The sequence below is a fragment of the Bombus fervidus genome, chromosome 1 (assembly GCF_041682495.2).
Source record: "Bombus fervidus isolate BK054 chromosome 1, iyBomFerv1, whole genome shotgun sequence".
In the NCBI taxonomy this organism is placed as follows: Eukaryota; Metazoa; Arthropoda; class Insecta; order Hymenoptera; family Apidae; genus Bombus; species Bombus fervidus.
This window is the reverse complement of record NC_091517.1, coordinates 7,880,416-7,895,368: the sequence shown is the minus strand read 5'-3', so window position 1 is coordinate 7,895,368 and position 14,953 is coordinate 7,880,416. Positions and strand designations below refer to the sequence as shown.

At 39.4% G+C, this 14,953-nt stretch overlaps 1 protein-coding gene and 1 long non-coding RNA gene across 4 annotated transcripts in view; both read left to right on the top strand.

Moving 5' to 3' along the window:
* Nucleotides 1–14,953, top strand: part of Blo (bloated) — a 164,938-nt gene that overhangs the window by 125,905 nt on the left and 24,080 nt on the right. The gene's annotated exons all lie outside the window — the stretch shown is intronic.
* Nucleotides 3,913–8,656, top strand: LOC139988368 (uncharacterized). Its single transcript, XR_011800084.1, has 2 exons — nucleotides 3,913–5,412; nucleotides 5,488–8,656. It is a non-coding gene; the product is annotated as an uncharacterized lncRNA (long non-coding RNA).

The window sequence follows — 14,953 nt, the reverse complement described above, 5'->3', positions numbered from 1 at the left end:
TTAATCCAATAATTTTCTCTTTAAATCAAATATTCATATAAATTTGCAGACCGTAAGTAAAGTCTTGCACAACATTAAGAAATTAAATTGAATCACTGAATCCTTTTTGGTATTCGTAAATATCGATTAGCAGAGAAAGAGATGACACGAGCTCGTAAAATGTTGAACATACGGCGAATGGTAATTACGACTTTCACCAAAAGCCGAAGGTACCAATTAATCCTTCCTAGGAGGAATGTAGATGCGCAAGAACAGGCTACATATCATCTGATTTATAATGCCGCGTAGTAAAAGGCATTCGCCCTAGGAAGCGCGTTCTAATTGGAGGTATGTTTTTCCCGATCGGGGTCGCCGATGTATCGTACCGCGCGTGCGTACATGTGCACCGGAATTTATGCCCGGTTATGTCGTGTGTTTTAAGGGATCGTCGCTCGAGCGTAATAATTTACGAGCGCTAAACCGGAAAAGATGGAATAACACGCGTGTAACGCCGATGTCAGCGTCAGTCGATGTTTTCCTGATTAACTGGGTCTCTGAACTCCTTTTAAAGCAAACGAAGTCTTAGTTAACTGAATTATTATTAATTTCATCTATTTAATATTTGATACGATTAAATCTAACCATACAACGTTATATTATATGAAGGAAAAATTATAACAAGAGGGAAGAATCAGAATGAACTCCTATTATACGATATTATATGTTTACATGACATATTATATGTTTGTAACAAGAAGAAAAATACGCATGCTCAAATGAAAATTACAATCTTAACTAGGAGTAACTCGAAAAGAATTTTTGGTAGCCTGTAACAACACTAATTCTTTTTTTCTTTCTTCCCGAGCGACCGATCTAGTCGAGTCGATCCAGTTACCATTTCCAATCGAGATGGAATTCGATCCTTGGTTATAAATAGGACCAAGAGTGAAGGTAGTACACAGCCGGTCGGTACCTACCAACAGGCTGGATAGCAGTACGCACTTCGCCAATCTGCAGGATAGCCGATACAACTCGCACGCAGCGGTTTAACAACCGGGTCAGTGTTTTTCGCTCTAGTTGTGTTGATATGTATAATCTTAGTAATTATATACCACCACTGTGAAGATTTACCTGACGTTGGGCAAGGAGAGGCTCTGTGAATTCTCACAGGTGAGATAGGGGAGAGACGAGGGGCGAAGGTATATCCACATTTTATTCCGTGCACCAATCACAGCTGATTGGTACCGACTGTTATTTGTCGGGGCTCGAAGAAAAAAATCCATTCGATAGTCTACTCCTACGTGTTCGTGTGGACCGACCAAACGGATATATTGTTAAGGGCGAAAATTACAGACAGCCGGCCGTCGGAACTCTACCGAAATAATTATTCGGCCAATCGGGATCGATTATTGTACTCGTTAACCGGTCGGCTAGTATCATTACCGGAATTATCTTCCATCCTGACTGTATTACTAAATCGAAATCATTAATGATTTCGTTGTAACTAATTTCCAACAATCGTACCGCCAGCCTCCTTGAGATACTTATGAATAGTGTATTTCTTTCCTTCAAACAGAAATGTCATAATCGTTTGGAACAATACAAAATGACGGAATTATATCCGGTTGTTCGTGATGCAAAATTTGTTAAAATGTTTATTCGTCAAAAAATAACTTCGATTGTTAAAGTATGAAAACTATGATATGAATATGAATCATTTTAAAATGGCAATTCATGAAGGCTTCTAACATTTAGTCGAGAAGTAAAGTAGTCCTATTTTTTTTATTATGTTTTATTTTATCCTTGTAACTTTGTTTTAATGGTCAAAATGTATTGAATCTGTTGAACCATCTATTGATGATGCAATTAATATTATTTTTAAAGTTATAAACGCTTGAAAGCTTTCATTAAAAATTCAACCATTTTGCAACAATCTGATATTAAGGACTCGTCATATTATGTAGACCACACATTCGAATGAAATTCAATGTGTTGGTAAACTCGTTAAACTAATCAAAGAAAAAGGAGAAACTATGGAAATCGATTGTTAAGTGGTGTTATTAACTGATACTACATGAACAGTTCTCGACAATTATTATCCACTCTTTACAATGTTGCAGTATATCCAGTGATACGCGAAACATAGGAAACGGTCAATTTTAGCCCATCGTGAACCTGCGAATCATTACTAGCCTGCGTTTATTCGTATAATTTAGCGTACTAGTAAAACGCGCGGGAAATACTCGCGCGACAGAACCAGTTCGTCCGCATCGAGCCTTAAGGTTACGAGGAGTGATCGATTGGCGCGCATTCTGACGTCGTAAAGGGAAGATGCACATGCACACGCGAACACCTCTCGAATTGAGAAAGGGGATCTCCCAGAGAGAATGCAGAATAGCATTATGTAACTTGCGTACGATCTTTGAGTCTGATTTTATATGACGGATGCTACGAGTGAAAGTTGGGCGAATTGAAGAAGAGAGTTGAGCGACAAAAAAGAAAAGCGATTTAGCGTCACGTGAAAGTGGTTCCTGTGTAATTATCTGGAAATCTGATATGAAAACGATAAGACGAAAGATATACACTTAAAAATTAAGAAGATGTATTACAATAATAACAAGTAAAATCTATACGTTTGTTTGTACTTATTTTACTTCTACGAGTAAATTATATATATTCGAATTCAGGGAAGTCTAACCTCTGCAAATCGAAGTTTCCTTTTATAAGTCAAAGTTTCAGCCCCACTGCCTATGCAATTTGAAACGATAGATACATATTTATTTTACAATAAAAAATCATATTCTAAATAAAAGTCTACCGTAAATTAATAATTAAACTTTAATAGTTAAAGTCTTTCGTAGAACCTCTACAACTCGAAGAGTATTAACTGTACGAATTCCCTTTAAGTCAATTTGTTGAACCTCCCTTACTCGAAAAACTCGATAAAACGAAACGTCGAAAAATCAAAGAATTATAGTTTTAATTTTCCCAAGCATCTCAACATCGTGGAGGACATCCTCGGCCATATTTAGCTTGGAGGCGCGTCTAAGGTATGCGTACCTCGAGCCTGGTATAATAAAGAAAATCCACGATGCAATAGCCGGAGCACAAAAGGACGAGAGAATAAATCAAAACGGCGTCGGTAATGCGCGGCTCGTCGACGCAAGAAAGGCTTTAAGGTATCAGAGTTTTATGCGGCATGAGAAATCGCTGATTTTCCCACGCGCGCAGTGGTACGCGCGCGCACAAGCGCTACCGGGACCGCAACGGAGGCGCAATCGCGTTTGCAAATGCGCCTTGAGGCCGTGTGCTCGCTCGTGCACTCGGGTGCCCGACGTTCGCGCTCGTTCCTTCTATCGGAAATATAATTGGCGCTTTGCAAATCCATTAACCGACCCCATGTGGCAGGTGGCGTTGCCGTATTACCGCCGCTGGGCCTGCTCGCTAGTAATTCATAGTTTCATGCTTTCCACTGCTTAAAGACTTAATGGAAGTTGCGCACGCATACGTTCCAAGTTGTGCGCGCATCGCCATCGTTATCTGTTACGCGTCTGTAGAAAAACAACCGTGCTCCCGTCCGTGAAAGATATAGAAAGTGTTATAACGTTTGCATGCTGACCAGGCCTTGCAACTCGTCGAGATAATCTATTCCCGGCCGTGCACGAGGCTTGTTTTCAGGGACACGTGCCTGCTAAACGCCGCTATAACCTCTCTAGGAGTTTCAGTCGAATGGAAGAAGGAACAAGCGATGATTTATGAAGTTTGCTCGACGCTTTGGAAACAGGGTGGAAAAAGGTGCTATATAAATAGACGACTTCGAGGGATTCAAATATTATTTACCTGTTAGAACAACGTTGGAAATGGGAGATAATTATAAGCACACGGTGATGTGCGTAATTTGAGTACCATGAAGATACTTATGTCAAGGTACATTTACCGTAAAGAGTAGTTACAATAATAGAGTAAGGTAGGATTGTTTGAGTCAGCTAAGCCTCAACGTCTTAAAATTCAGTCTCTCCTCCCAAATATAAATAATTTAAAAATTGTTTATAGCTGAATTTGGATAATTACCGGGCAAATTGCTTGTTTAACTCAAACATCCTACACATATCAATTAACCCAGCTTATCCTACTCTAAGGATATTTTTGAAGAAATTTCATAATCTTGTATTTATTAACATTAGTGATGTGTTAATGGGTTAAGCACATTTACTGGGAATTTTAATTCTAATGTCTTTTACAAAAGTCATTTCACCGTAATTCTTATAAATTAGTGTCCAGTTATCAAAAACCCATTGTTTAAACAATTATATGCAACGTTTGACATATTAATGACAATAATTGTCTAATAGCTACATCTGATAATACTGAATAAAGCGTTATCGTGTAGTCATTTAAATTATGAATAGCTGAATATTCTATGCAGTAACGTTGCCGCTAGTGTCGAGATACGAAACAGATAACGTTAAAACTATAATAATGTTTACGTGGATTCATAGACCGCGGAGCCCGCGCAAGACGGCAAATAGCAAGGCACAAAGATCCGTTCGTCCGCAATGCGATATAAGACCATGGGTTGGGTTAGATAGAGGATGCATTTGAAGCTACCATTAAGCCCGTGATTGATAATGCCCGCAGACCCGTTCTGCGCCATCGCGTCCGTTCGATCAAGGTCTCCCTGAGTATACCGATCGCGTAAAAAACGAAAAGCGCGTGGCGGCTGTGGCGCGCAACAACGCAAAATCACTGCAAAAAGCGAAAGAAGTGACATCGAGTGCACTGTCACCGACATTCCTCTTACAGCTCTATATCTGCCTTCTCTCCGGCAAGAAACGATGATTAACAACGAAATTTCACGATACGTGCATAGTTTTAAGTTGGAAAAAATTAGCAATTGAATGTAGTTGAATATTCATTGAAATTCATGGAATGTTGGTATTAAATTGAAACAAATTCATGATTGGGAATTTCGTTATTCTTACGATTAAGTATGAAAGAAGCGTAAAATAGTTTACTTTGCTAAGTACGTACTTAGAGATAAAGAGTTGAATGTATGGCATGTCAACGCATAAAAGAGATAAAAATAGCATCGTTGAAGCAGTATTCTTTTCATCGATGACGATGATGACGATGCAGCTGTTAACTAGCAAAATGCCATTATTTACCCAACCTTGACGATGAAAAGAGGGTAGGCAACTATAGCTCGGACTAAAATCTAGAAAACACGAGCGACAAAAAATGACTTGTGGTGAAACGACGGTGACGGAGCATGTGCTCTATGAGAATCATCTTTCGTCGGCGAAGATCAGAGCGTCCAACCTTGCTTGGGAAAAACGCTAAACGAGGTATTTGCACGATGAGTCGACGAATCTTATACACGATGCACCCTTTGTTTTGCTTCGAAAAATCTATGAACGTGACGAGCCGTGTCAGGTATTTATCCTATTTTGCGAAATGGATGTGCATTTCATTAATTTTTTAACCTACTCTATTATACTGATATTACAGAGGAAAAAATCGGCTCAAGTGTTCACATACTTATGAACGGTAGCGTATGTCTGTCCTACTAACATTACCAGCTTTAGTAACATTATAAATATTCCCTATTTTGTGATAGAAAGGTGATTCCTTAAAATTTAATATTTCACGCACAATTATCCACATCAAGAAGATTATAAAGCTAAAGGGATAGAGACTGGCTGAAGAAGTTCGTTGCATGAATTTCTCCGTAACAGGGAAACGTAGCTTCCCCGAGAATAAGCCATCAGAAATTGCGCGAAAAGCATTATGACCGGTGCCAAGTTTCGTGTGGCACGCGAGAGATTACTTTCTAGAGCTCTCCGGCATACCTTCCAGTTGGAAGGTTTCCTCTAGCTCTAGGAAACGTCCGGATATGATAATAAGCGATGCTCGCGCCAACGTTCTACGTTGAGCACGATTCGAACCCTCGGGGCTACGTACTGGGTTCGCATCAACAGCTCTCGGAGAACCAATCCTCTTCCCTGAAGTCGCTGTCACGACCACCTGGAACGTCTCTGTTCCGTGGATGGTCTTTTAAATCCCTAGCATCTTTCCAACAGTCACGCCTCCTCAGTTTGTTTCGCGTGCTTTCCAACAACATTCACAGTGTTCCCATGTTCTCTATAAAACAGCTATTTCTCACAAAGAAACTTCAACTCTGGTGGAATATCAATGACAAATTCATATGAAGATGGTAAAATTGACTTTTGATGGTGACTAGTCATTGCCACATCTGGAGATTTCCTTTTGTAAAAGCTATAATTGTTATAGCGTCCTCCTTAGTTTAACTACTCATCTAGCGTATTCTCATCTTTTAAGAAATGTTAAAATATTGAAGTTTCCTGTGTTTCATATTTTAGTTATATATATAGGGTATAACTGTTTGCTAGAAATTTGAAATTTTCTTAGATCTTCATCTTCTCTGGTTAATAGGTTAAATAGAAGTTGTTAGCATTATTCTAAGCTACGTTGGAATAGAACTAGAGAACTCGAGTTTCTCCTAAAAAGACATACATTTTTTCGCATCGAGCAATATTTCTAAGTGTAAATAGTAGACTTACAATACGCTTATAACGATACACGTGATACACGCGAGAGCCCAAGAGATCCGCTTGTCCACATAATTAAGTAAAAATTACGACGCGAAGGTAGGTCGCAAACGCGTCTTCACGTAGTAAACTCTTCAATTGCGCAAATATCTCGGAGCCTCGATGGAAGAAATTAGCATAATGCCGGGAAGCATTAGGCTCGTGAGCGCAAATTGTGCGGCGGGCATCGGCTCAAAGAAATACACAAGGGAATAGGAAGGAAGAGACAGGCTTATGTAGAGGGTGGAACAAGGAGCAAGGAGAAGAAACTAAAGAAAAACAAGAAAAAAAAAATAACAAGAAAAATCAGGAGCACGTCGTTTATTTTTATATGCATGAAAAGTCATCAGTAGTTGGCTGGTTGAAACATGAATAGGATCTGTCCACCGGAGAATGACTTGAGCAAACTGTCGCTAATCGTTACTGCCTGTGTGCGAAACGCGTTGTTTTTGCTTCTGATTCGCGTCTTGTTACCACGTTCAGGTAATTTACCACAGAAGCTCATATCAGGCGCCTTCGTGGGTTCCATGGAAGAAATCCAAGGAGTTGTACTATCCATGTAATCGTATTTATGGCAATACGTGATTACATTTCTTTTAACCGGAGGCAAGAAAGATAAAGGATATGCCTCCGTCATTTTTTCTTTTTTGTAGCGTTGGGATGCGCTATCTTATTAGCACTGTAAAGAAGGCGTGTAACCAGCGAAACAAAAAAGGATCGATAAAAGTGATCTTCGTCTTGTTCTTTTTAAACTGGAATGCATATATCATTTGTACATCCTGTTTAAATAACAAAGGGAAAGGAATATTTGCTCGTAATCGGTAAAAATTACCTTCACCTTCTTCTTTTTAAACCGGAATGCGTATATCATTTGTACATCCTGTTTCAATAACAAAGGGAAAGGAAAATTTACTCGTAATCGGTAAAAATTATCTTCAATTTCTTTTTTATAAATTGTAATACATACACATATCATTTTTGCATCCTGTTTAAATAACAAAGGGGAAAGGAAAATTTGCTCCTTTTCTCTGCTACCATATTGATACTATTCCACCAGAGAACATAGCGAGAATAATTCCACTCATCTTAATAATGATACTTGATCGACGATATGACGTTAGAATCGAAAGAGAGTTCTCTAGCTCACCGTGAAAACCGAGAGCTCGTTACGCGATGACGACACATCGGAGATCCATCGAAAGTCCATCCCGTCTGAACGTGAAAGTGTTGCAAGAAAAGCAGGTTATTACAGGTAGTTACAGGTGGTTACAGGTAGTTGAAGTACCGCCAGCTCTCCTTCGCACTTCCTAAAGGCCGTTCCCCGGCCTACGAGCACGATCTCGACCGCACACTCGTGTGCTCCTTCCTTTCCCGTGACGCAATATATCGTGTCTTTCAAAGCAATTCCTGTGGTTCGAGACACCAATATGGACACGCGCGTATACACACAGAGAAAGAGAAAGAAAGAGAGGAGGAGACAGGTATACGTTTTCGTGCGGTGTAACTGACCTGTCTCGAAGAAACATAAGTTGCGCCGCGCGGCGACCGCAGACCTGTCCATTTCGTTCTTTTTCCCTTTCTTTTCTCGTTTCGTTGCCCTTTGCAATCGGAATGCCAAGCCGGCCAGCTGCAACGAAAGTAAATGCGCCGGGGAAGACATTGAATTAGCGCGATATATCGTGCACGGTTTATCTCCACCCGTGGCTTTCCTGACCGCCGGACAAATTCTTTGATAGACCGTGCGCCAGCCGTCTACGCGACTAAAATTACCACATTCGCCGGCTTTATCATCGCGCGTAATTAAAAACTTACATTTTCATGGTTTCCCAACGTCTATCTACGGTCTTTCTTCGTAGATCATTCGATCGATGATATACGTTTCGGAAAATGATGTTATATCTAGTGATACTTTTACAGTGTACAATTACATATAGGGATATTAGCTGTTTTATAGGTTCAGCCAAGTCACCTAGCATTTATGGTAGAACATGTTTTAATTAAAAAGATACCCTGTGTTAAGAGAAACGTAAAAGTTTTGTTACGTTATAATAGAATTTATTACGAATCAACTACTTGTTAAGAATTATTATAACACGCCTTTAATCTTCTTCTTTCTAATCGTCTTTTTCCTTTTTCTTTTTTCACGCGGTGCTCGTGGTATGCGTTCACTTCCCATTTCAAGGTTTACGTTCTTACAAAACCTACTTATCAATACGAGCGAATTATTCGCAAAAATCCACAAACTAATTAACCTTTAAACCATTACTAAACAATATTGCGCAATCAGAATATAAGTTAGATTCTACCTCCCTTAATTCCGCCATCCATATACAGCGCATTCATCAATTATCTTCCCGAAAAGCCGGCAACTTCCGGAAGTTCGTGCAAACTCCGAGCAATATTCAACCTCCAACCTTTCTAGCGGTTCATTACCTCCTCGATATTCTTGGAATTAATCACGCCGCGGCCTCGTTAATCATACGCCGATGATAACGCCGGGAAGAAAAGTGTTCCGAAGGAAACGAGCGGCGTAACCTGTCCCCTTCTCGCCCAGAAACACTTTCTCCCACAACGAAAAGAAGCGAGACGTAAATCCTGCCGGTATCCTCGACTGTCGATCTCTCGCGCGTGCAAAACGAGCAAGCGTAACACGATCCTCAGCGTGCTAAATAATCACAACAGTTAACAGACTGGAGTACTATCTCTGTAATTTTCGTGACTCAGTCTCGCCCCGAATCTTTTATAATTATGATACACAATTTATATTCTTATGAATACAGCTGAAAAAAAATGGTTTCTATGTCAGTAGATTTACGAGCCATGCCATTTTTACGCATTTCGAATTTCACTAGGAAAATTGCACAAACCGTTTACATTTTTCTTCTAGCATTTGTACTTACTTTCATCTATCTAACGAGACGAATATATATCGAAATTCATTTTCTTCGAAGCTTCCTAGTTTTGAAGTTTTCTATGTGGTATACGTGTCTCTACGGATACGCGTCAATTTGACGTAATCGTAAAGTAAAAAACATTGCCGCAGTAATAAATATAAACGGGATAAGAGAGTTAGTTCTTTAAAAAAGTAAACGTAAACAAAGCAGCGACGATACTTCGAACCCGATTTCTCACATTTCGAATGAGTGAGACCACATCGCTATTTTATATCCTACGTATTTACATTGGAAAATCCTTATGCAGAAAAGGGATAAGCATTAGAAGAAAAAACAAAACTCGGTGTATGAATTGCAGTCGTAGTATGAAGACGTTTTTGAAGTTTCAGTTATTATTAGTCCGTGCACTCAAGAAGAAAGTACTAGTGCATTTTGTGTATCAATAATATTATTGTGAAGTTGCGAAGTATTGTGAATTTATTATTGTGAAATTCAACTTTTCACTGTTTTGACAAATAACCATTGTCATTTATGCGTTCGAATAGTCTAGAAGAGGAAATAACATATTGCAAAAAATAGTCGATATAAGTGAGGAGTGTTGTAGCACAAGCTGCGGAGAGAGTGAAAACGAGTCATTTCAAAAGGAGGATGAATTTGAGATTCTCGAATCAGATGAAAGCGAAAAAAACAGAGGAATCGTCGGGTAGCGAAGAGGAAGATTTCCGGAATTTTTGTCATAGCAGCGAGTTTGAGTCCAAGAATGACAAACATTCCTAGATCATCCCAAAATTTGAATGCAGTTCGTGATACAGAAATTGCGGTCGATGGAACAACTTGGAAGAAATTGGAAATAGGCGGTTCTAGTGATGGACGACCTATCCACCCAATATTTAATTAATTAATAAATATTTAATTAATTAATAAATATTGGGTAGATAGGTCGTCTCTTACTAGATCAACCTATTTCCAATTGTTAAGGTTATACGATGGATGTGGAATTAAAGAAACGCGTGGGTAAATTGTAAGGTATTGTAAATATATAATTTATTGTGAATGTAAAGTACAAAGTGTGGAATATATGTAAGCTGGTCCAGATCCGCACGCTAGCAATGTTACCCTGAGACTAAAAGAACGCCGAAGCCAACGTCGCGCGTGTGCCGCTTATGGTCTGTCGTCTTTTGTCTATGCGCTGTCGATGACATCGGCGCTTGTGAAAGCTGAAGACCAGATGTAGAGTTTTCCCAGAAGTGTCGATCACTTCAACACCAATTATTCGCTAGTCCTACTGATTGCGCAAGAAGGAATGTGGTAACAGGTAGTGTAAACAGTGTCTTCCACTTGATAATCAGCAGAAACATGTTGGAACATATAAAATCTTGTACCGAAGCAGAGGTACGTCTTGTTTTAAGAAATGATTGGACAATTTCAATTACTGAGTTACTTGCTTTTATTGCAATTTTGTATGCTCGGGGAGCATATGAAACAATATCACTGAAAGCTTGTTATTTATGATCCAAGAAATGTGGACCCGCTTTCTTCTCGATCACAATACTTAAAGATCAATTTATGCAAATTCTTCGATTCATACGACCCAATAATAGAACAGAAGGATCCGAACGTTTACGTACAGACAAAATTGGGTATACGTGTAAAAGATACGCGGAATAATGTAATGTTATACAATGCTGAATATTATAAATTTTATATAAATATATACCTCATAGTTTCATTCATAAGTTTTATTTATGTTGTCTCTATGTCCTCTTACTTTGAATATTTTACATTTATTTATCACAAATGCATAATCCGCAGTCACATTATAGTCAATGATATCTCCTCGTGACACCATGTACGACTATTTCCTAAAACTATGAGTAGTTATCATTACGAAATCATTATAGCAGATGGTTTAAAACTTTTACATGGTACGTAGTACATATTATACATAGGTCGACCTACTCTATTCTCAATATAATTTCACTTGAATATTAAAAATATTTCATTTATCGATCCCGAACCAACCAAACTTCTATTCCATTACTATGACTGGACTACGTATATTGATACAAGTCCGTATTTCTCTGAATATAATTAAAAATATGGAACTCTCACTCTGTGCGCTTTTGCACCCGCGAATGCCGCATCAAAAAAAAGCTCGCCGTGCCAAATCTAGCCAAATCGATGACAAATAGACTTTGCAAGAACATAGACTTTGAAATGGAATGTGACTTTACCTGTAAAATAATAATTTCCAAAACGCAAGGCCAGTTACCCTTCGACATTTACAAACACAATGCTCAAGATCTGTGAAATAAATGCGAAGTGGCTAAAAATCGGCCCGGTATCCCTGTAGTCGGTAAATCTGAATCTCATTGAACGATCGTTACTGAACGATCGCGCGGGACGGAGAGGGATAATTATGGAAGCATGAATATTTATGGAAACTCGTGCACCGTGTAATCTTTATGAGACACAACGGCCGCAGGACGTCGTCGGTGATGGCTCGGCACGGTTTACTTTGTCGGCATGCACTCGCCGAACTCAATTACCCGGGCTTGAAGGGATAGGAACGTAGGAGGTGAGGCATGGGGGGGTAAGGAGGAGAAGAGATGTCCAGGTGAAACTACGCGGTCGAAGAAGCGATCGATCGTACGGTTAAGTGGCTACCACGGAGCCCTGCGTTATCTACCCGCTGACAAAAGGACGCGCGATCTACACACAGTTGGGGAAATACGATCTACCTGCTGGTTGAACGGAGGCGCGTGGCTTTTTACGATAATTAACGTGAACCGAGGTTGCCAAGGATCGCGCAGGAGATGCCGCCGTTCGTACTGCTGAGCCGCTGGAACGTGGCTGTTGAATGAAAATTGAGATATCAGTGTGTACCAGTGTTAATGTGCACGCGGCTTTTTCTTTCGTCAAAGTGAAGTGGAATGCGGAATTTTTTTTTTTTTTTTTTTCTTTTTTTAGGCAGATAAATGGGTATTTGTGATCGGATTACTAGGATTGGTGGAACGAAGGTGAATAAGAGGTTGAATATGCATGGGACTAATTGGTTGTACATTGTACGTTTTGATTTGCTATTAACGATTTTTCGTGTATCGAATAAATTTTGAAATGTGCCATTGAAATTTAGGTATGTGCAAAGAGGGGATAAAATGAAAAAAATATAGTTTTGCTATACCATGTTCTCTTTTCTATTCCATACATTTATCATTTGCACAGAATAAATGTGACTTTCGGAACAATAACTTTCAAATTTGCAAAATGTACAGTTTAGCCACAGAAGTATCGAGATCAGTTCCAATATTTGTCTACTACAAAGGTATACTCGGTGAATCGACTGAAAAAAGAACAAAAAGGAAAGTATACACTCTGTCTGAGTGGTTCAAGTCGGCTGACCAAGTTTTTTCGCTTTTAAGATAGAACAACACGCGACAAAAAGCAAATATTTATTCTATAGTCTTTAACTCTCGTTTCCAAATATTTTTGAGGCTCGCAAACATTAATACATTTGCTTCTTCCTGCACATACAAAGTCAAAACTTTACAATACTGTATCTTCTTCAACCTGTTAACCGGGTCGTCCTTTAATGTTTCGTCCATAATAGTGTCACGGATCAAATTTCTGTTTAGCACGTGCTACGCCAGATGCGATGGTCCTTGCGAGATTCCTCATAGTCTGGGCGCTAAGACCTATCCATTGTTAACATTGTTAACCCGCAACAGGCCTAAGGAGATACCGTAAACCGAATCTGTTCAGTTTCATTTCTCTTCACATAAACATTTTCGGTTTACAGATGGTCCTCATGTTTGTTGCACGCTCATTACTATTACGGAGAAAGCGGGTGTCTGGCGAGATAACAGACTTTTCCCATGAACAAGGATGCCCATATCTGGTTTTCTTTGTCTTTACAACTTCATTTATTAACCAATGGGCATCGCGGATCATTACCCTCACTTTTCTACCGAAAAGTGTGGACGACGAATCCGCGTTCTGAGTTCAAAAGGGCACACCCACACCGAGCTTTCTTCCTTGATGGTACGAGACAGGTCCGAACAGTTCTTCTCGTGATCTTTTGTAATAAAAAACCTAACTGTGACAAATAAACTTGATTTTATACTGAACCTTTTGTATTCACTTTAAAAATTACGCGACAAAAGCTTCGATAATTATGAAATTAGAAATTAATAACAAAGACCAATCAATTTCAGTTAAGCCAACTTTAGGTTTCCCAAATACATATAAATGTAATCTAATAAGGATTTACTACCTGTTTTTTCGTCCAGTCGCGGGGAGACGCGATCGCGTTGAAGCGCGTCAACGGGAGTCGTAAATTCCCGTTACGATTATAACAATCGACACCGCGAACAGGTCGATCCCCTGTGTAGTGAGGCCTAAGTTTGCAGCAACAGTAGATGACTATGTCGAGATTGAAAGAACAATAGATTTGACTGATCTAAATGTGTAGCAATAGTAGATAACTGCGTTGAGATGGAAAAAACAATAGATGACTGGTCTAAGGATAAGACCGTTGACTTGACTACACGAAGATTGGAAGAATAGTAGAAGGCCCGTCTCGTACTATTAAGGAGGAAAGCTCGGTGTGGGTGTGCCTTTTTGAACTAAGAACGCGGATTCGTTGTTCACACTTTCGGTAGAAAAGTGAGGGTAACGATCCGCGATGCCCATTGGTTATAGCCAACGTTAATAAATAAAAATATGAGGAGAGAATCTCCTGCAGATGTGGCTCATGGGTGTCCTTGTTCATGGGAAAAACCTGCTATTTCGCTAGACAAACATCCGCTTTCTCCGTAATTTGTAAGAGCGTGCAATAAACATAAGGACTGTTCTAAGGACCATCCATAGACCGAAAATACTTATATGAATAGAGATTAAGCTAAAAAGGTTCGGTTTATGGTGGTTCCTTAAGTTTATTGCGGGTCAGTGTAACGATGTGCAGGCCTTGGCGGCCACAAATGAGGGACGTCGCACGGACCATCTCACGCTACCTATACGTAAAAAAACAGAAGATCTCTAAATAAAAAAATTATATATTATTTAAATGACTAATTATATCCTCGGTAAATAGATTAAGAATAGAAAATTACGGGTAATAAAAACAGCGAAGCTAATGATCATTGGAATGGCGTTCTATGCGAATAAAGAAATAGAATATCGGAAGCCAATGACCGCGTAGTTTTCTCACTATTTTAAGTGGATAGGTTAACGTAATATCACTTTTCCTTGGAAATAAAGCGTTACAGGTTATTGTGAACTGTAACGTAACCAAGCATGCCTCTCGATTACTTTGCTAGCCACGATTGCGATACTATTGTTACGCTTGCCTATGCGCTAATTGGCACAGACGTTACGCGATTCGTTTTACTAATTAGCTGCCCGCTTGGAATGCCGATCGTCTACTCGCTATCTCATTCAGTTTACGTCATTCAAACCTATAGGAATATCACA